General features: G+C 42.2%; 1 protein-coding gene across 4 annotated transcripts in view; it reads right to left on the bottom strand.

The window, feature by feature from the left end:
- Akap11 (A-kinase anchoring protein 11) overlaps positions 1-10,744 on the bottom strand; it is a 48,017-nt gene extending 37,273 nt beyond the window's left edge. Inside the window, exons 1-2 of one of the 4 annotated variants that reach the window (XM_051195346.1) lie at positions 10,631-10,744; positions 637-736 (exon numbers count right to left, since the gene is read on the bottom strand). The gene's annotated coding sequence lies outside the window, so the exon portion shown is untranslated. Of the gene's footprint in view, positions 1-629; positions 737-10,246; positions 10,269-10,630 lie in introns of those variants that run through there. The other 3 variants (XM_051195344.1, XM_051195343.1, XM_051195345.1) reach the window with 3 other exon arrangements.
- Between the last annotated feature and the right edge of the window lie 12,306 nt (positions 10,745-23,050).

Raw genomic sequence — 23,050 nt, 5'->3', positions numbered from 1 at the left:
TGCACAAATATACACACCTCTAATCCTGCAACTTCACATCTCAAAACCTTCCTGCATACATGTGTGGTGATATTTTGTTTATGATCTAACAAATATATATATAACTTGCCCGAAGATCAGAGTGCAAAGCTAGCTACACTAGTTAGCCACAGAGGCCAGGCACACACCTTTAGTCCCAGCACTCAGTAGACAGAGGCAGAAGGATCTCTGTTAATTCAAGGCCACCCTGAGCTACATGAGTTTGATTCAGCCTAAAAGAGAAACAGAGCTCACCCAAAAGTGAACTCAGCACTTGGGATCCCAAGCCTTTAATCCCAGCACTAGAGAGGAGACAGGAGCTCAGTGCAGTCTGAGGTTTGATGGAGGCAGATGCTGTCTAATCTAGAGATACAATCTGAGGACAAGATGGCCCCTTCTGGTCTGAGCAATGGCAGAGGTGAAAACTCTCTAGTGGCTGCTTTGCTTCTATGATCTTCTTCTGACTATGGGTTTTTATTATTAGACCAACTAGAATTCATGCTACATATATGCTTCCACAAAATTCACAAATATAGAGCTCAAGACTAGTCAGTAAACCAAAACCAAAAACTAAAAACAATCTAAAAGTTCCCTGATTTAAAGAAACTCACTTATTACCCAGCTATGAAGAATGATGAGTTTGAATACACACTTGAGTGAAGAAGCAGAGGTGCAGAATGTTGCAAATGACTTGAGATTAAAAGGCAGTTGCACAAACCTAAGACAGGAAACATTTTGAAAACAGTGCCAAAAACTGGGTTTTTATTTTTTTTTCAATGTTACAAAATGTCATCTACATGATTTTATAGGAAGATGATAAATTATCAAATAAAATAAGACCAATTCCAGCATGTATGTATTATCCCATTCAGTGTAAAAAATCTGTAACTGTGTATGTATAAATGGAAATATACATACACACAATACATAGGTTACAGATAGTGATTTTATCAGGGATAACTATCTTGTGTTTTTCAAGACACACAGAAATTCTTTAATGATTAAAAAAAATCACAACTTATCAAGTCTTCCTACCTCACCTCTTTATGATTAAAAAAAAAAAAAAAGAAAAGAAAAATCGCAATTTACCAAGTCTTCCTACCTCACCTCTAGCTTGAGAACTGCTCAACTCAACATCATCTGTAACTTGACCATTTTATCATCAAAGGACTCAGGTATAAAACACCTTCCCAACAGTAATTCACCCCATGACTCAACCTCTGCACTAGCTCTCAAATCACAACTTATAAATCAGATTATTTCTAAAGCCACACACTTAGAAGATCCAGTTTCAACACTACTCTATTTTTTTTTTCCTTAATCCTTGTCCTCACTGGTTTTCTTCCTTTTTAGTTTTCCAAAGATACTTTACCTATGGTTTAAACTACATAATTAAGTTCCCAATTTAGAGTTTCAGTTCAGTCCCATGCTTTGGTTTCAATTCCTCTTATCTAAATGGACTCCATTTATAATTAGGCATCTCGGCTAGAGTTTGGATATGGCCTGTCCCCAGAGACTCATGTCCTAGAGATCTGGTCATCAGTATGGCAGAGATATAATAGGACACTAAAGAGTTGTGGCCCTGGGGATCTCTAGGCCCTGGAGGCACAGCCTACACAAATAAATTAATGTTGCTCCATGGCAGTTCTGGCTCCCATGGGACTAGATTAAGCACCCCATGAACTGTTATAAAGCAGCTCCTTCCAGCTCTCTAGCTGGAAGTCCCATTTTGCAATCTTCCTATAGCATACACTTGGGCCATGGTATCATCTACTACATTGTGATTGATCTAGAAAGCCTGACTGGAGGCTGAAGAGGTGGAGCTGCTCAATTTGGGACTCTGAGTCTCTAAATCTGTGAGCTAAATAAATCTATTCTCTCTACAAAATAACTCACCTCATGTATTTTGTTACAGCAACACAAAGCAGACTAAACCAAGTATAATTACTGTAAAAATAAGTATGGCTAAGCTGGGTGTGGCAGTGCTTGCCTTTAATCCCAGCACTCTAACTCAGAGGCAGGTGCATCTGTGAGTTCAAGGACAGCCACGGCTACACAGAAATCCTGTCTCAAAAGCAAAAAAAAAAAAAAAACTTCTCTAAATACTCTTCGTTCTATTTCATTAAAAGCCAACAAAACAACACCACAACTTTCCCTCAATCCATACTGGTGATCAAAGCTAATAATTCCTAAAAGTCATGCTCTAAAGCTACTCATTCATTCAGCTAGCCTGCACTCACTCTTCATGTATCTTCAATTATCTCTGAGGAAAGCTTGACTCATCTTTCAAATTTCCCTGCTTCTTTCCCAATATTCAACATCTCTTTTATGCTTTCCAAGTGGTTTGTCCTTTCATTTTCAGGTGCCATTGTTTGCATACATTTCTTTTTGAATTAGGATTTGAATTTGAACACAGCAGGATTCAAACACTAAATAAAAAGTAATCTAATAATTGCACATACATATAATCTTAGGTTAAGAGTGAGGCAGGACTAAGAGGTCAAAGCTGGTCTAGGCAACACTCCCAAATAAAATAAATTTCATTTGAGATATGTAATAAATGCTCCAAATATTTTAACACATAACTAAATAGCCAGGTGTTAAAAATTAACTTTCCATTGAACTACAACAAAACAATACAACATCCATATGAAACACTGGTTTTCAAACATCAGTCAACAGCAATGCAGGGTGTCACTGATACTTCAGAAAGGAAACATTTCCTGTCAGCTACTTCCAGGTCACAACACAGGACAGCAAAGCCAGTCGGGCCGTCACCATGAGTTTTGGAGACAAAGCTTATTCATACTATAGGACACAGTAATGAAAGGGAGAATGCAATGACAGTAAGAGCTCCAGAGGTCTGAAGGAGAGTTTTCCTGTAACTTTCAGCTAAATACAAACTGAGTACCTGAGGTTAGGGAACTGACCAGAGAGCAGTGTAGAAGTATTTAAGACTGAACAGTGTTTGGAATAGTTCACACACTCTCACTAAGCCAAGTAGGGAAAAGCAAAAAGTCCTGTTGTGTGACCCATCAGGCAACAGATAGGGGCCAGATAGTTCCCACCTAAGGAACCCAAGCACCACCACTAACAAAACTTCAATGTGAGCCTTGAAACAACCCAGTGGAGTTCAAATAATCTAACTGCAGCCAGCTCTCTGGAAAGGTGCACATCAAGCACACAATAACGAAAACCTCAACGCTGGGCACACAATAAAAGATGACAATCATGCAAGGAGGAAATTCTGACCCTAACTGGAAGGAAAAAAGGCAACAAGTGCAGACCTAGAAGTGATACACTGAAGAAAACAGATGAGAATCAGAGCAGAAAGAGACTGAAATCACGGTGTAACCATGTGTGAGGCAGATCCTTGTTGCCAAATGACTACATCTAGAGTCAATGAAAACCCAAGCAGCTAAGCACACCTGTGAGGGATTTTCTTGTTTGGATCATTTGAGGTAAGAGGACCCACCTTAAATCCAGACCATGTGAGAACAGAAGGCTCACCTGAAATCTAGGCTACACCTTCTGGTGGCAGCCAACATAAAAGGACATAGAAGAAAGCTTTTGCTCTTTGCCTGCTTGCCCTCACTCTCACTGGTAAGTTCATCTATCCTGCTGCTGAGGCAGTTCCTTGCTGGTATTAAGAACCTAATTCTTCAGGATTCCAGCATAGACGGAAAACCAACTAAGACACTAAGCATCATGGACTGAATAACTACTGAATTTTGAGCCTTTCAGCTGGGAGAAAACCACTGTTGGACTAGCCAGCCCACAGCATGTAAGTCATCCTAATAAATTCCCTTTTAATATACATAAATACATTCAATCAGTTCTATTCCTCTACAGAATCCTGACAAATGCACTGTGCTCCACACATTCAAGGGTTAAGAAAATATGATCATGATAGATACCAAAGACAAAAATATCATGATAGATACAAAGAATGCAAGAAGAGGAACTCTGCAGGTGGGTAGGTTTAGCAGATTGGAGGGGGTGGGGAGATGGTAGACAGGAAGAGGTGAAGGGTCAACCAATCCCAAGGATTATGAAAAGCCATACACATGCCTAATACTTGGTGGGCTAACTTTAAAAAAATAAACTAAGTATGAAGAGATAGCCTGCACAGGTTATTGAAAGTCCAGTGCCAGAGGTGAGATACCTCCTTATGGGCTGTTACTCAGGAATGTCCCTAAGGCCTCCAAAGCAATTCAGGCAATTTCACTGCTGTAGCTGTCCACCAGAACTAGGATAGTAGGCCCTATTACTGAGACACCACGTAGTGTGATCACAGGAATTGTGGAAGCTTCCTCCCTGCTGGGTAGCCCTCATAGTGCTGGCAGTGCTATGCAGATTTGCTGGGGTAGATTGTCATCAACAGGCTTATTCATCCTACATTACTAACCTGCCAGGTAAGATGTGCCCACTGATGCAATACGAACAAATTATGGGAACAACCAATGGCTCTCTAATTAGAACAAGATGGAGTTCATATCTGATACTTTAAACTGGTAAAAGGCCCCCATGGCTGGGAGGCCATAGGCCCTCGTGAGCTAACTACAGCTGAATGACATTTTCACCAAATTATCTTCTAAATTACTATGTCTAGCTCCATGGATCAAGGCTGCTGTCAGCTTTGATTAGACCAGTTCTTTTTGCAAAGGGCGGTGGTAAATACAGACTAAAACAGCCAGTGAGGAGAGTAATTGTCTGATGGAGGCTCAAGAGACCTATATTACCCCTCTAACTCAGGGAACATCAACAGAGAGGGGAAAGGGTGGAATGCTGTGTTCCCTACATGACTTGGCATGATACTCCTGAACTCAAAGCAGCTGTAATCACCTATACAAGACCCAAAAAGACTGGGTCCATTAACATCTGTCTGGATTTACAGGCAGTTAAAAGTAGCTATGAGAGTAGGTGTTGGAATTTTAACCTGCTCATGTGGAGTTTTTTCTTTTTTTTATGATTATTATTATTAGGGGAGAGTGCATGGGAATGGAGGAGGGAGATGGGGGAGAGGGAGAGAGACAGAGAGACAGGCAGAGAAGCAGAGGAGAAAGAAAAATGGGAGGTGGTCAGGGCCCTTTAAAAAGGGAAATAGTGAATATACATAGGCAGTGCTCTTAGAGGCTGCAGTTGAGGTTGTATCCTGTCATAACCCCAAAAGTAGGCCAGTACAGATGCCTGAATACTAACAGTAGGGCCCCACCACATCCCTCCCCCACTAACCATCCACAAACAGTTAATAGTTGCTGAGGGAGTGAAAGTCTCCCTTTGGTGATATAGCCACTAGTGAGGTGCTATGACCCTGCAAATAAACCTCACCTGTATTTAAGCAACCCTACAGAGATCCCCTGGGTCACCAAAACAATCATCACAGTAGAAAGAGACTAGCTGGAAAGTGGAAGGTAGTGTCACCAGGAATAGGAGGAGGGCATAATAAGGTAATGGGGTGAATATGATTAATAAAGTATATTCATGTACAAAATCGTTGTGATACTATGTATAATTCCTGAATTGCTAAAAACATTAAAAATAAGGGAAGTATTAAAATGAAAAACATGCTAGATGCAGTAACTGCAGATTGAACACTGAAGAGAAATTTTAGGTAATGTAATACAAACTATCAAAGCAAAACATAGGAAAGCAAAACAAAGCAAAACAGGCAATCCCACAGCATCAGGATGTATTAAGCATTACATATAAGCATTACAATCAAATTGCTAGAAACGAGATAATCAGGAAGAAACAAGAGAAAATCTTGCCAATCAGGAAAGGGCGAGCCCCTAATGCACAAAGTGAGGAAGACAGCAGACCAGACATCTAGACAGCCTGAAACTGGCAATGATGACCAACACTAACAACTCAAAGAGGGAAAAGTGTTAACAGACAAAGGATAAAAAACAGCTTTCAAAAATTTAAGACAAAATAAATTTCTTCTCACTAATCAGAGCTGTGAGGATTCATCACTGATCATATGAGAATAACTATGAAAAAAATTCTTTAGGCAAACAAAAACAATACCAGATGGAACCTAGACCTACCAAAATAACAATGAATGTCTGGAACAGCAACACAATGCTGATATTAGAATATTTTCTCATCTCATAGTCACTTTAAAAAATACTTTAAAAATAGCAATTGATTAGACACAGAAGTGAAATGCATGACAAAAAGAACAAAAGAATTGGTGGGTGAGCAGTGAAAAGTCAGCCACTGGATGTCTACATTGCATATGAAACGTACTATGAGAAGCCTGTACTAAGCTAAAGCTTTAAACCCTACAGTGACCACTAGGAAACCAAACAGAATTAACACTAATAATGAGCAGTGGGATACAAGTTGATGCCATCTTCTCTTGGCAGAGGCAGACAATAAGGCTCAACCTTACAGTAAAGTGTGACAATAGTATGGCAAGAGAGGACGCAAGTATTGACTCCTCCCTTGTGTACAGACCTGCTGCTTTACTTACTAAATCTAAAAATACCACAGCTCTCCTAATTGCCTTCCAAAACAATAGGCAGTTATAGTAAGCAGAATCATTCCTAACAATGGCTAAGACACTTGCTTTCTGAAATTTCACTCCTAAGTCAACCCATTCTTCCATGTACAATATATTGTGTTCTTGCCTCCAAAAGGTTCTCATCCCCAGGACTAGGCTAGACCGGTCTGTCGTGGGGGTGGATCTGTTGTCCACTGGCTGCTAGCAGCACTTACCCACCTGTGAAAACCAACTCTCCCAAAGTCATCATGCGTACCAGGTAGAGCAAAGCTAACTTGAGCACTTAAGACTATGGTGGTTTGTAATGCAATTAAATGCACATGTGGTCTACACCCTGGGTTAACTCTTAAGTACTAGCAACATTCAACTGCCATTCTCCAAGTGGCTAAGATAGAACAGCAGAAAACCTTGCTCTCAAGAGTACACTTAAAATCCAAGGCCAAGCCTTAGTTATCTCTCTACATCCCTCAAAGGCCTTATCAAAGACAAAACCTTTATTTATTGAACTGAATAAACTATAAGATGAAGGAAATTTTCAAGCACATGAAATTGAGGTACACGTGCTTACAAGTGACACCATCCAATGAAAAGCAGGGTCACCTAGGCAAGAACTTAACCCATATTTGTTTTCTTAAACAGCCATAGAAAAATGTCACTGGTCTTTCAAACAAACACTGGCCTCTCTTCTAAAGTATGTCTGAGACCAGCCATCCACTGGTATTTCAAGTATCAGCATGAGCCTCATTGACAGATACTAAGAATGTTACTGACTTTAAACTCCCTCCACAGCAACTAGAAAAACAACTTCAAGAAGAAAATACACAAACTAAAACCTTAACAGTTATTGCCAATGTGACAATAATATCATGACCATCAAGTCTGGTTCTTAATATTATGCATAACCCTCTACAAGATTGTTTCTAAACAAAAGCCTGTTACACAAATTTCTCTTTATCAGGGGCACCTGCAACTCCTGGACTCTAACAGTACATTAGCGAAAAGCACTGATAGAGTAAGACTCTGCCCCAGGCTACCCGAAGCAAAAATATGTGAATGGATCTGTACTGCAAAAGGTGTGGTGCTTCGCTCATAGGAGAAGCCCCATAAGCCTACATGGAGGCTATTCATTGATAGGATATATAAGGAGTAATTAAAAAGTGTGTGAAACATGAAGGTAAGGGTTCCAACTTAGAAGGAGAAATGTAGATCCTTCACCAATTATGCAATAACTGGAAGATGACGATTTACATCACTATGGTACTATCCAAAAACCAACTAATTAACAATGTCAAACCTGGGAATGTTATGCTAAGAGTCACCCATACATCTGGAGTTTAAAGCTGATCAAGAGAGAGAGTAGGAGGTAAGATTGACCAAGAATCTTAAGGAATAATTTAATGGTTCAGGGCAGGTAAAAAGAAAAAAAAAAAAAAAAAAGGTGGGGGGAACCACAATTATGTGGAATCTAAAACTCAGATGGAAGAAATTAAAAAATAGTTCTCAATATGTTCTAGGACTGAGGAGAAAAAGATTCTCTCATCTCTGAACACCAGAAGCCCAGTGCACAGTCAGCAAAAGACACTAGCCATCATATTTCTTCAAAGTACCTGCCATTTGCTTCACACATGTGAATCCACAGTTCTCAAGTTATCATTATGCCCACCACACAAAGTGTTTTAAAGTAACCTGTCCAACCTTACAAACTAGGAGACTCTGTCCTAAAAAGGGACCACTGAATCCATCTGCATCCCTACCTAGCTGAGGTAAGTGCAATGCAGTGCACTCAAACTTCTAGATAGTACAGTGCACCAAGGGTACCTATCAATTCCTCTTGACCTACAGGTTTCCCGTCTTAAGGGCCTTGCTGTAGCAATCTGAAAAGTTTAAATCCTAAAAACTACCAGGTATACCTATGTCTCCCCACTATTTCCTACCCCTGTCTTACTACACCACCCCACAACCAACTTGACTGGAAGTGGAAAGCTGACCACGACATTCGCTCTCTATAGACATTTAGAACCGACATTTGATGCAAAATGAAGGTGGGTCTGATGGGGACACTCTGGCAAACCAGAGAACAAAACCCAAGAGGTTTCAAGAGAAGGACAATATTTAACAAACTGAGAGAACTAAGAGAAAATGCAATGAGTCTCACCCTGCAGATGCTCTGGTCCCCAGGCCACTGAGCTGGAATTACAAACCCGGCCTCAGAGGCAATGCTCCAACAGTGTGACAAATGCTTTTTTCAAGTAAGCTAATTCAAATGGCTTTTTGATTCTTGCAGCCAAATAATCCTCAAGCCATTAAAGACGGTCAAAGAAAAAACACCCAGTAAGTAGTGGCTAATACAAAATTGCTAAGTTTCCTCCTCCTGTCATGTCCAGTCAATAATCCATACATTTCAAAGGCTTAACTCCAGGAAGTTCTTTTAAATTAATTTCTATCAGGATGAGCAGAAAGAAGAAAATACATGGAACTGCCCCATTGGCTTTTAAAACTGTAAAGCACTTCCCCCCCCTGGGCCAACAGTGCCAGTCTGGATACCCTCAACTAACACTTGAGCTAGGTTCTTACAGTTTCCTAACCTGTCTCAACTCTCAGAGTGGTCGATTTTTTTTTTTTAACTTCTTGGGCCAGTTCACAAAAAGAAAAATATAAAAACAATCCACATGCATAATTACTCCATCCAAAGTTAGTCCAATTGCTTTTCAAACACAAGACAAAGCAACCACTGCCCTAAGTTTGAAACCTTAGCCACAAGGTCAGAAAGAACATATTTTTCCCCCCAATATGAATGGGAGAGAACTTTCTGTTATCTCCTTTGCCCATTCACCTAAGCTTTTCATACCTTCCTGTGTGGTTAAAATTCCCCACTTATAACTGGAAACTTCTCTTTATACTACCTGCTATATTATGGTTTGAACGGGTGGCGTTCCTTTCCCAGATACTCAATCTTTGGAATTAAAATAAAATAAAACCTACCATCCTTTCTCCCAGAGGATTTCTTCTTCTTGACTTAGCCCTGGAATGCAGAGTCTAGAAAGGACTAGAAAATCTCTCACTGTAGTTCTGGGGCTTTGACTGCAGTATATTCAACAACAGAGAAAAACCACTGGCAACTGTGTATAACTGCGAAATCCTTTTCCGATCAGTTAAGCAATTTTGTAGCTATCTACATCAGTCACAGCTCAGCTCGAGAGCATACTTCGTCCCCAATTTCCTAACACGCTTTATGCCTCCTAAGTCATTTACTGACAGCAGAAATCACGGTTCAATTCACCGTCAACCAATGGTTCACAGTTCTTCCTGAAGAACACATTAAGTATGAATAACCAGGATATTCCTTGAAAAGTGCTCATGTATTTTGAATGATTAGGTGGCACTATTTGAAATGACATCAGTCATAGCAGGCACGGGGCTGCCATTTACAAAAAAAAAAAAAAAAACAATTAAATAGCTTAGACATTAAAACAAAATCATCGTTGCATAAATCAACACTCCATCTCCCCGTCTTTCCTGAATACTCTTATGTTTCAAGTATTTTCATACATATATTTGAGTATCAACATATAACACCGCTAACAAGGTGAGAAGACGCAAAGGAAAACGGACGTTTTAGAAGCAACTGAATGATTACCAAGCTAAAAAGAACTGCGAATATTAATTAATGCCAGCATGCGCCAAGGCCATTTGGCGATGTGTCTGGGCAGTGCTGCTCACCATGACATGCCTTAATGCCTAGCGCTCTGCCACCTCCAACTGATAGGCTTGAGAGGGTCAGCACAGTGCACGGGCTGTCACCAAGCCATACCAGGCGTCTAGACCCTACTGTCACAGGGGTTCAGCCCAAGCATTTTCTATTTGATAGCGCATCCCGGTAGCTTGGGCAGCCCGGGGGCGCCGTGACAGCGATGCAAACAGCGGCACCTGAGGTCTGGCTGGGCACCCGGCTCAGGCGCTGACAGGCAAGGATGCTGCCGCGGCGGACAAAGTGCAGCGTCCTCCTCCCGCCCGCGCCCCCCGCGCAGCGAGGCCACAGCGCCCGGCCGGCCGGCCGCAGTCCGGACCCGGCCCGCTGGCTCCCCCGCTCCCCGCCCCGCTCACCCGGAGGCGCAGCCTCTCAGCTCCCGGGCATGTCACCCGCCCGTCACAGCCCGCAACGCCCGGTGGCGCGAGCCGCAGCGCAGCTCAGCGGCGCCTCCCTCGCCCGCCCCGGCCTGAGACGCCACCGCCGCCGCCTCCCCACGCCGCCCACTCACTCTCGCGAGAGCAATCGCGCCTCTCGCGAGAACGACCCCGCGGCCGAGCCCGCGCAAAAGGAACAAGGGGGGGGGAACCTTCCCACGTGCCCTGGAGGGCAAAGCTGCGGGCCGCCTGTCACGTGACGCCGACGTGCCCTTCCCATTGGCCAGGCGCCCCTCGGCCCGTGGGAGCTTTTAACGCGAAGCTGACCTACGACCTCTTCGCTGACGTCTAGAGCGCTTCCTGGCCCGTTGCCTTGGGAACGGCTTAACCCTTTCCTCCTGCTAAGCACCCAGCCTAGCTCTCTGGCCTTAGGCGATCTGCCTTGGGTCGGCCCGCCTCCCTGGGGCTGGCTTCCCGCAGCTGCACCCCACTAGATCACAGGTCCATGCATGGACCATCCTTCAGAGCATCTTCGGGGAAAACCGCACATCACGCACGCACCGGGCCTCGGGCCCTATTTGAACCCCCAGTCAGTCCAAGGGGAGCGCTCACCCTATGGGGCATCGAAACTGGGAAATAAGCCCTAGTATCTCCAAGATACTAGGAGATACTAAGCCTCAGACAGGGAGCTATGTGACTCTCGTTTAAATGGGAAGGACCAGTGTGGTCAAGTGGAATGGCCTCCTCAAGGACATTTTTATTTGTTTTGTCCTCTTCAGGGGAGAGGGATGAGAAAGAAAAGATGCCCTCATACATTCCTTCTCTTGGAAAGCTTTTGGCTGTTTTCCTGCACGTTTTAGGCATTATTCCAGGTTGTCTACTGAACTATGATGAAGACAAATAGTGTAGGTTGTATGGGGAGAAAAGGAATATCTGTAGGTGTTAAACAACATACACATCATCCTAATCTGATGGTTACAACTGAGGCTCTACTTAGGGCGAAGGTGCCCTTGTGGGAAGGAAAGATTCAAGCAGTGCTTTGGGTAACAGCCCTACAACAATGGGAGAGAAAAGCATCGCTAGCAAAAAAAATAAGGTCACTTCACCCACCAGCCCGAGATTGGGACCGAATCTAGCATATTTGAGTGGCAGGAAATAGACCTGGAAAGATAATAGAGGCTAGATTACATGCAGCTTTATTATCCAAGAAAGGAACTGGGAATCTAGCCTACAGTAGCAAGTGTTGAAATTTACAGAAGTGCTTCCTTGTAGCTAGTGAATTTTAAGGAAGTCAAACAGAAGCAAGGAGTCTTGTACAGGAGAGAAACAATTTCAAGACTCAATTCCCAGTGAACTTGACATTCTACAAATCTATTAAGTCAGAGGAGCCCTAGTACTGTCTCCTGTCTGTAAGATATGTGGATTTCTCTTACCCAATAGAAAGAGATGGGGGTTTTGCTTTTTTGTTGTTTTGTTTGTGTTTATTTTAACTACTGGAGAAAACAAATGGCCAGAAGGGGCTCCACCCTTGGTTTTCTTTCCTCCGTTTTCACTACATAGGTACCTGCATCTTTAAATTAGTTCTAAGCAAAATGGGTTATAAAATCATGTTCCTTGTAGATATTTATTAGAGTAAGGTTTGAAAAGATAGAAGTTGGAGGTTGAAAAAAATAAAGACAGTGTAATAAGAAGAAATCAAGAAATCTTCCAGTGTGAAAGTCTCCCAGTAACTATAGACATAACCAAATCAAGGCTTTAGGATACCGAGTTCCAACTTCCTGGTACGTAAAACAAGGCAATTTGCTCTCCACACAAAGTGGTTAAGACAATTCCATTTTGTCATGTGTGCAGTGGCAGAGGAAGCTGGAAAGGGAAGTGAACTTTTATGAACGATGTAAGAGTCAGCAAGCAGGACAAGTCAAATGAAATTGGACGCTCACTGACTGAGGCAGATACCAGGAATGTTTTCCTAAGAAATGCTGGCCTCGGGTGTGAAAACGGAAGCTCTGCCACCTGTTCAGCCTCAGAGGCCCTTTCTCTGGAACCATTGTGAGTATGTAGTATCCAAAACATCAAATGTGCCTAAGAACAATTGGCAAGTAGCATTTTAAAGGCCCGAGGCAACCATCCGAAAGCTAGCACCTTAGTTTTAATACAATTTCTTTCTTTCTTTCTTTTTAATGTTATGTGCTTTAGTGTTTTGTCTGCATGTGTCTGGTGTTGGATCCTCTTGGAACTGGAGTTACAGACAGATGTGAGCTGCCGTCTGGGTGCTGGGAATTGAACCTGGGTCCTCCAGAAGAGCAGACAGTGCTCTTAACAACTGAGCCATTTCTCCAAACCCCAACACAAAGATTTAAAGTTACTTTTTAAGAAGGGAGGAAAATGTGTCAGAAATTAACAAGACTACTTAAAAATTCCCCACTCCCTCAAATAAGGCCATTTCAAAGGCTAATTTAGTGTGTTTTTGAAATGTTTGCAGCTCTCATAATGATTAATTGAAACAGCTGCTTGGTGTTGCTAATGTAGATGAGCAGAAGTCTCAGCTCTACCATCCTAACATGTTAACAGGACCATAAATCATCCTGACTTACTCTAGCAGGGAAATGGTTGTCTTCCCTTGTGCAAGCTGTTCCCAGTGCCATGGGTGTAAAGTAAAATTTAAAAATCTCCTGCAGCGTTCCCAGTTCTCAGATACTTTTAAAACAGCCCCCATGCACACACTGACTTTTACTCCAATATAATTTACATGCCATGCAATTTCATGTTTTCTGTCTATTCACAGAACTGTGCAGCTATCACTATAACCTAATTTTCAAAAGAACTTTATTCTACCACTTTAAAACAAACTGCCTGTTAACAACCAATAATCCCTATCTCACACTCAGCCCTAAACAACTCATAATAGTCCTTGTTTCTGTAAACTTGCCTAACCTGGGTACTTAAATATTAATGAAATTAAACAGTATGTAGCCTTTTATGTCTTAGTACATTATTTTCAAGGGTCATCCATGGTGTGATGTATCAGTATTTCATTTCTTTTTATTGACAGATGGTGATTCTATTCTGTGCCTGTTATTGATCATTGTATTAGTTGATAGACATGTGGGTTGTTTTCACTTTGGGCTATTATGAACAGTGTGCACTGAATGTTTTGGAACCTGTTGTGGAACCAGCTCTGTAGACCAGGCTGGCCTTGAACTCACATAGATCTGCCTACCTACCTCTGTCTCTTGAGTGCTAGGTTTAAAGGCGTGGGCCACCAACACAGGGCTGCATTAAACATTTTTAACCACACATTTTGTGATGGATGTTGCTTCCCATTAAAAAAATATGTAACACATTATAGGGCTGAAAAGATAGCTCAGCAGTTAGAGCACTAGCTGATCTTCCAGAGGACTTAGGTTAGACTCCTGGGACCCACATGACAGCTAACAACTGTGCATGGCAACTGTTCCAGGGGAAACCAATGCCCCTTCTGACCTCTGTGGGCACCTACAGGGATGCAGTGAAGACACCTAGGTAACAAATAAGCCTTGCTACAATTATAAAAACACATAAGTTATCTAGTTTACAAAGTCCTTACTTCAGTCCAACCACACTATCTTTGTCCATATGGCTTTTCTTTTTTAGTTTACTGTGTTGAGCATGCTTAGTCTATTCACAGAAATATTTGTATTCAGGCCACCGACATCTGACTGTGTCACTCACCTGCTTAAAATCCTCTGGCTCACCCCATGGCCTGCCTTGGTTACTTTGCTCTTGTGTTACTTTCCCTTTCAGATTCTCCAAACAGGCTCTGCCTCAGACCCCTCCCTCAAACTATGCCTTCATCGACGGCTGCCCAGGATCTATGAACTTGAGGCTCTGTTGTATTACTTCTCCAGGAACTCCTGTCCTAACTCCTTGCATGAAATGAATCCCCTTTAGTGAGGACTCCGCCTTCTCTCTGAAGCATTTGTCAACACATAATGATGTTCACGCCTGTGATCATTTTCACCCGATGCCTATCTCTTCCACTAGACCAAAGGATCCCAGCAGGAACCACAACTACATTTCCTAGCAGTGACTGTAGGCACTAGTAGGTATTCTGTAGCTACTCATAGGGAGGAAGAGAGGAGGTGGGGAGGGAAAAAAGTCTCTTCCACGACTGTGCTAGGTTCTATTTCTTTTGACTTAGAAGGAACCATCATTAAAGACTGGGTAAAAAATGACAATCTAAACTTATACTGGGCTAAGAACAACTAAACAAGGACTGCTATGGGCTTGTTCTGACGCAAAGAAGAACCCAAGTGTCCCAACCCCACAGAAAAGGAGCGAGAAGGAGGCCAGTGTACAAAAGACCCAAGACAGCAGGCTGCCAAGTTATAGAGCACAGTCTATGTCTAAGGACACCTAGGAAAACATCAGAGGAACCCTCTGATGGCGCTGGAAAAGGTCTATTTCTTCCTTTTGTTTATTATAGCCCTGGGAATTGAACTGAAGGCCTCAGGAACACCAGGCAAACACTGGGCTATGGCCATACCCAGCCCTATTTTCACTTTCTATTCTGAGGCAGTCATCCTAAATTAACCCAGGCTGGCCTGGAACTCACTCTGGAGCCCAGGCAAGCCCTGAGCTTCGGATCCTTAGGCCTCAAGCTCCTGAGTAGCTGGGATTAAAGGCCAGGCCTGGCTCCCCAGGGATATCGTAGTGAACTAAGATTTTAATAGTTATATTGGTAGTGTCTCCTCCATTGCTTGTAATGAATGTAAATGGTGCTTTCACTTGTAGACGTGGTCCAGTGGAGCCAAGATGCTTGGGTGATAGGCACATAAAAGGTTTATGGCCCAGCAGCACTGAATGGTCTGTTCTTGATCACATCCGGCACTAAATGCCATAGTCCATGCTAAAATCAACTAGTCTGCTTTGGGCCTGCATTTCAGTGAAACTGAGCATACTACACAAAGCTGACTCCTGCCTTAATCCCCCAGTGCCATTCTGACTACAAAGGAAGGCATCATCTTTCCCTAGAGGCTTTGGAGCTTTACACCAGCAACCTCAGACAGCCAAAGCAGATTCCATGTCGCTTCCTGTTTGAAAACTTGACTCTCCCCTTGGCTGAGTGGCTGGATTCCTCCCTGAGCCATCCTGCATGAGTGATGGACCCAGCTGTCAGTTCACTTGTAAAACCCATGTCAAGTCCTCATATACACCCTTCAACCCTCATATCTGGTTTTTGTTCTGTTTTGTTTGATGGGTGTAAGTTAACACATTCTCATTGTGGTGAAAATTCAAGAAAGGACATGAAACCCTCTGTGTTGTGGTTACTTTGCATGCATTATTACTTGATAACAAACCAATGTAAGGATTCTGTAAGTAGAAAGATAAAAACTTTCTAAATGCTTTCTAAATTGAAGTGATGAAGTTCTTATAGCATTTTTGTTCATTGCTGCTTTGGTTGAAGTGATGGGGATCCAATCCAGGGTCTTGTATTCTACCCCTGAGACATCCCCTTAGCCTCCATGCCTTTATTGTAAGAGTGTGTTAAAATACTATGCATGACCAAAAGCAATTCAAAAACAAAACATTATTTCAGCTTACAGTTCCAGAGGGCTAGAGTCCATTAACGGTGGAAAGGCATGGCATGGTGGCAGGAGCAAGGAGATCACATTTTGTCCAAATACAGAAATGTGCATGCATACCTACCTCCGGAACTTTCTACAACCTCCCCAAACAAGAGTTACGGCGGGGGGGGGGGGTTCTCATTCAAACTACCACAAAGAGCATATATATGGTGTCACAACCTATTATAATGTTTATAACTCATATGGCTAATTACTTTGTAGCAAGTCTCGGCCTGTAAAAACACAGCTGCACCATTATTAGAATATAATACTCAGTAATGTTTTAATATATAGAGGGTGGTCATTAAACACTAAAAGGATTCTAAAATCATGACTCTCTCTCTCTGTGTGTGTGTGTGTGTGTGTGTGTGTGTGTGTGTGTGTGTACTGCATGTATGTATTATACATGCATGTGATGTCTACAGAGGCCAGCAGAAGTCATCAGATTATTGTGAGTCATAATATACAAGTGCTGGGAATTGAACTCTTCAAGAAGAGAAATCACTCAAGTGCTGAATCATCTCTCCCACCCATCATGATTGTATTAATAAATAGCACAGGGGCCAATTCAGAAGTGCTACTCCAAGTTAAAGCCTGCTTGACTAGGAAAAAAATGAAGTGTTATTACATATCATACCGAAATATAATTCTTCAGATTAAATCATCATAGTCCTATCAAATCAGTAACTGCCAGTGTATAAAAGTCAAGTGTACCTTCTTTTTATAAAATGTAATGTGCAATTGTCTGAAATTCAAAAACAAGCATTCTTGAAACTCAATGCAATTACTTAATATGATTGTTTCTTAACTCTCATTGCCCTGCTCACTTTAAATGGCCAGTACATATTGTAGTTAATTGACAAATAGAAGCACAAATCCTTATAAAGAGATATTTTTGGACAAGTCCAAAAAATTATGAACGTTACCAAGAATTCCAAGAGCACTTAGGGGCATCTAGATATTCAATGTTCTATTCAGTTTTTCAAATATGCCTTTCTCAAAACGTGGGATGACCCCCTTCAACATGTGACTACATATGTTCATTCTAAAAGACTCCAGATAACTTCCCTTAGACTATAGGTTTATAAGTCAATGGCAGTTGGGAGTTGGGTCTTTTGTTTGTTTTGGCATTATGACATTATGAGAACAGAAGAACAGATCTCAGAAAAGAATGTACCCAAGGCCACCATTCCCAGACCTTGGTTGTTTTTTTGTTTGTTTGTTTTGTTTTTTGTTTTGCTTTTTTTTTTTTTTTTTTTTGTTTTTCCATGCCAGAAAGAGCATCTTCATTCATTAGTTAACATGCAATGCCCACATGAGGTGAGAGCTTTACTTAGTGCTCATGCATGTGAAAGATGAATGTTGTATGTGTACTTCAGTCATTGGATGGTGTGGTGAAAGTATAGGGCAAAAGTAGCAGCGTTTTGAAGACACTTTGGATCTAGGAATTATCTGTTCTATTTGGAATTTTAAGCCATTAAATTATACTAGACTGCTATGAGCACTTTCCTGCCAGCCTGGTCCCCATGTATGTCAGCCAAAACACACAGAGATGCTGTATTAATTATGAAACTGTTGGCCTGTTATTAGTGTTTCTTATTGGCTAGCACTATCTTAAATATTAACTCATTTCCATCAATTTAAGCATTTCCATGTGGCCTTATCTTACTGGAGAGAGGGTTTGGACCTCTTCTCTCACATCCTACATCTTGACTCCTGTCTGCTACATCTCCCAGAATCCTCCTTGTCTCCTTGTCCTGCCTATCTTGCTTTCCTATTGGCCAACAGGGCTTTATTCATTAACCAATAAGAGAAACATATTTACAGAATGACATCTCCCATCATCTCTTTTCTGTTTAAATAAAAAGAAGGGCTTTAACTTTAACATAGCAAAATATATAACAAAACAGTTATCAAATAAGAACTACAGTTGATAATGTTAATGGACTAATAATGTTTAGTCCATTAACATTATCAGGAATTAAAGAAAATATTCTATCATCTATCCTATCTTTGTGAGTTTAAAGTCTTACATGTAACTTATCTTTAATTCTAAGGAAGGAAAATTACACTAGACAGGTTTAGTCTGGCTCTACACTGTGTTTGTTCCCTGTCAGCAGGCAAAGGAGATGCAGGACCGGCATTCCCAGTAAGCCAAGACCACGTGGAAATACTTAGATTAATGGAAAAATGTGTTAATAATTAAGTCAGAGCTAGCCAATAAGAAACCATAGTCAATGGCCAACAGTTTCTTGATTAATATAGCGTCTGCATGTTTCTTTGGGGCTGTGAAGGCCAAGCCAGAAAGCTAATTGTTACACCTGTTTTCGATTCCTTGGGGACATCTTAAATAGACATGGCCACTTCCCCACAGAGGAGCTTATGAAAGCCAGTTTTATGGCCAGCCTTTATGAAAATGAAAGTAACCACCACCACTGGCCTACATCATTCTGAGGTGAGTCTAGACTCTTTTGTCTGAAGGATGTGGCTATGGGAAATGTTGGTGTAGTGCTCAGAACAAAAGATGCACAGACTCTACTAGCGTGAGCTACTCGATCCTCACATTAACTTGACCAACTGTGCTAATATTGAGGAAAGGTGACTAGGAAACAGGTCAGATACAAATTTTAACTGGGTTTTTAACCTAGACAATGGAAGGCCTGGAAAGACAATACTAGCCGAGGCTGAAGGGCTAACATGCAAGAAATGGCCAAAGCCCCTCTTCCAGGGGGAAAAGGACAAAATTGGTTCAAATATAAGGTAAAAAATAATAATTAGAATTGGAATGGGTTAACCAGGCTGGCCCTGAGCTCACAGAGATCTGCCTCTATTTCCCAAGTGCTGGGATCAAAAGTGTGCACCACCAAGCACGGAAGAATGGTTATTTTTTTTTTTTTATGGAAAATGGGTATAATTTTTTTTCTGAGACAGTGTTTCTCTGTGTAGTCCAGGCTATCCTGGAACTTGCTTTATAGACCAGGCTGGCTTTGAACTCACAGAGATCCACCTGCCTCTGCCTCCCGAGTGCTGGGATTAAAGGCATGCATCACCAGTACCCAGCCAAAATACTTTTTAATAGCTATAGTTTTTTTTTAAATCTTTTTGTAGAGCCCAAATTCATATGCTGTTTGTCTAATATTTTGTCATATTCTGTTCTTATTCCCATACTGATTTTTAAGTTCTTCCTTTATGTGTCTTACACCACGTATGATGGTACATGTTGCTGTGCTTCTCAGTAGTTGTAATAAGATCCCAGAGACCTTGTTATCTATAAACCTGTGGCAGAGTGTAATGAGTGTAACACGATTCCCCCAGACCTTTTGTTTAACAGTCAAATACCCTGTAATTTTCTCTTTGCTTTCGTTGATGGCCAGCAGCTAATCCAGAGTCAACATGTAAACTCCAGAGGGAAGTGAGATCTATAGTAAACAACGTCTCACTTTTATGTCTGGCTGGAAGACATGACATTCTCAAATGTGAAAGAAAAGGCCCTGTTTCTAAGGTGTCACTTGAGCTGTAGTGTTAAACTCAGTACCCTTCAAACTTTGCTACTAGCTGATATGTTTTGTAGCTCCTGATGCTCCTTCTCCAATCCCAGATGGAAGCATCAGTGGTCTCTGCTTAATCTGCCTGATTCCAGTCTTCAAACTAGTTTACATCATTCCACTAGAATCAGACATGTTTCCATGCATACAATCCAAATGCCATGGTAAGAGGCGGATACTTTGTCTCAGCCCCCCCCCCCCAATCTGGAGTCACTGAGCACTGATAGAAAAGACTCCAAGTGGTGACTTGGATAAGAAATGTCCCCTTAGGGTCAGACATTTGAACATGCGGTCTCCAGCTGGTGACATATTTGGGTAGATTTAGCTGGCCTTTCTAGAGGAAGTATGTCACTCTGAGAGCACATACCCTCATTCTTCTTCCAGCTGAGTTGTTCTGCTTTGTGTGTGCTGGTAAAGATATGTTTGGTTGGAACCTCACCCCTGCATGATACAGAAAACCCCATTCCTCTCTCCCTGTGTCCCTCCCTCCCTCCCTTCCTCCCTCCCTCCCTCTCTCTCTCTCCCTCTCTCTCTCTCTCTCTCTCTCTCTCTCTCTCTCTCACACACACACACACACAAACTCACCCACTCAGAGAGTCTCTGAACAAGGAAAAGGCACCAAAAAGCCCAGTTTTACATTCTTGGCAGCTACTGCAACTTCCTCCCATGAAGTTGCCAACCACCAAGTGCCCGCCTAAGGTGTTCAGCCATTGTGGGGCACAAACGCAGCTTGTGGTGGACACTTCATCACCCCTTGCCTACAACCTATATAATCTCCCTGTTTTAGTTTGAGTGGGGAGCTTCTCTGGCCTCAGCCTCTGGGGCTGGAGAACCTGCCTGGGAGAAGTTTTGCTCAAATAAACTTGTTATAAATTCGGCTTGATCTGGCTTACTGCCATCAGTAGAGAAACCTATCTCCGCCTCCTGCCATTGAAGGAATCGCCTCTCTGGAAGAGTAAGCCCAAAGAAACTCTTCCTCTTAGAAGTTGCCTTGGCCATGCTATTTTATCACAGCAACAGAAAGAAAAGCTGTGGTTTCCACTGCCCTCTGTTCCCAGAGAGTTCTTTACTCATTACCTTCTATGATGAAGGATTTGACTCTCCTCAAACATTTCTAAGAAGTCATTTGTTAGGAAGTACACATGGGATAAATTCCCCTAACCCACAACACTGGATAAGCTATTTCAGTCATTAGCTTTGCTTCCACAAAACCAATTTGATCTTTATACCTCTTAAATGCAGTCAAAAACTGGGCCTTGTTATCACGGCTACCGGATCTAACACTGAATTTGGAAACACGAATTAACAGGCGTCCAAGCATATCTCTGCTGATCCATAATGTCTTCTAATTCACTCTGTTCACATGCTTCCTGGAGTCCTGGCCTGAGAAACTGTGACCAAGCCAAGGGCAGACAAGGAATTCAACAGTGGGACCCTGGAGAACACAAGGCTTCCAGGTCTGATGGAATCCAGTTGCTAAAGAAGCTAAGCTAGGTAGAGATGAGCTGTCTGTAATGGAGTAAGTAGAGGTGGCTTGAAGGATAGCAAGAAGTCAATTTAGTGCACAACCAAAGAGAACTCTTCAGGTAACAGAAGAGCCACGTTCATCAAACGCAGAGCTGACGGCAACAAGACGCCATGTCTCACAAGACAAGTAGCTTTCGGGTATGCCTTCTTGAATGCAACTTAAAGGACACAGGTGCTTCTACCATTCCAGGGTTAGGGTTTCACTTCCGAAAGTACTTTAGATCTATGGCATTTAGGAGGTACTGAGGGACAGCTGTGTCCTAATAAGTTTTCTATTTTGAGAGCCTGCTTCTCACGAGCGCTTCATATGATTAGTGTGACACAGGTTAGGGCGGAAGTCTGAAAGCTTAGCAAGTGCGGAGAGCTCTGCCTTTTCATCACTCATCTGGGACTCCCATGCACTGCACTGGGACAGGTTTCAGCCAACAGAGCTAAGTGACAATCCAGGCTACACCAGCTCAGAGTTCCTTATCCCAAAATAGCACACAAATGCAGCAGGCATCAAATAGTTCAAGGTATGAGAGGTGACCCCACATGCAGACCAAACAGAGCATCAGGGAATCTAGGTTTAAGACACTAAATATTCAGGCCAATTTGACTTTTGACAAAGGTGCCCAAAAGCACATATTTTATTTTTATTTTATTTATTTATTTTTTTAAGGATGCCAGGTGAATCTCTGAGAATTTGAAGCCAGACTGGTCTACAAAGAACATTCCAGGACATCCAGGATTATTACACAGAAAAGGTCTAATGAGAGAGAGACAGAGAGAGAGAGAGAGAGAGAGAGAGAGAGAGAGAGAGAGAGAGAGAGAGAAGAGAGAGAGAGAGAGAGAGAGAGAGAGAGAGAGAATACAAACAGCACTGGAAAGCTAAGAATGAAACAAGATCTCAACCTCTCATCCTCTTCAAAAATGAATTAGAGGCACTGATGTGAGACCTGAAACTCTGAGAGTACTAGCGGAAACGTATAAGGGCAGAAAACGTATGAGGGTTACTTTCCAAAGCATAGGCACAGGTGTAAGGGGGTGGGGGGAAATAGTTCACTAGGGGAGTAATTGCCTTTCATGCACAAGGCCCTGGGTTTAGTGCCTGGTGCCTCCAACACACACACACACACACACACACACACACATACACACACACATACACACACACATACACACACATACACACACATACACACACACATACACACACATACACACACACATACACACACACATACACACACACATACACACACACATACACACACATACACACACACACATACACACACACACACACACATACACGGGGGGTTGAGAAAGAGAGAGAAATAACAGCAATGATAAATGGGCTTACATCAAGTTTAAAAAGCGCACGGCAATAGAGCTGAAAGTGAAAAGACAGTCTCTAGAATGGAAGGAACTCTCATCAGCTACAAGAATTAACACCCAGACTATATAAATAATTCACGAATACAAACAAAATAGATGGTCCAACCAGTAAATGGACGTGTGAACTAAACAGGTAATTCTTATAAAATGTGAACTGGACCCCTCTCCTGTAAGCACCTGGGAGGCTCCATCCTGTCCAGAGTCCTAGAAGGGTTCTATCACACCCATCATGTGGTAAGCACAGGCGGCTGGGAGGCCCCAGTGACCGCCTTCACCACACTGAGCACAGGAGGTTCCAGCCCAGCCCATCACTCCAGAGAGGACTGCATGCCTGGGAAAGT

This window comes from Phodopus roborovskii, unplaced genomic scaffold, assembly GCF_943737965.1.
Source record: "Phodopus roborovskii unplaced genomic scaffold, PHOROB, whole genome shotgun sequence".
Taxonomy (NCBI): Eukaryota; Metazoa; Chordata; class Mammalia; order Rodentia; family Cricetidae; genus Phodopus; species Phodopus roborovskii.
Note: the sequence above shows the minus strand (reverse complement) of the source record. Positions and strands in the feature narration are given on the sequence as shown.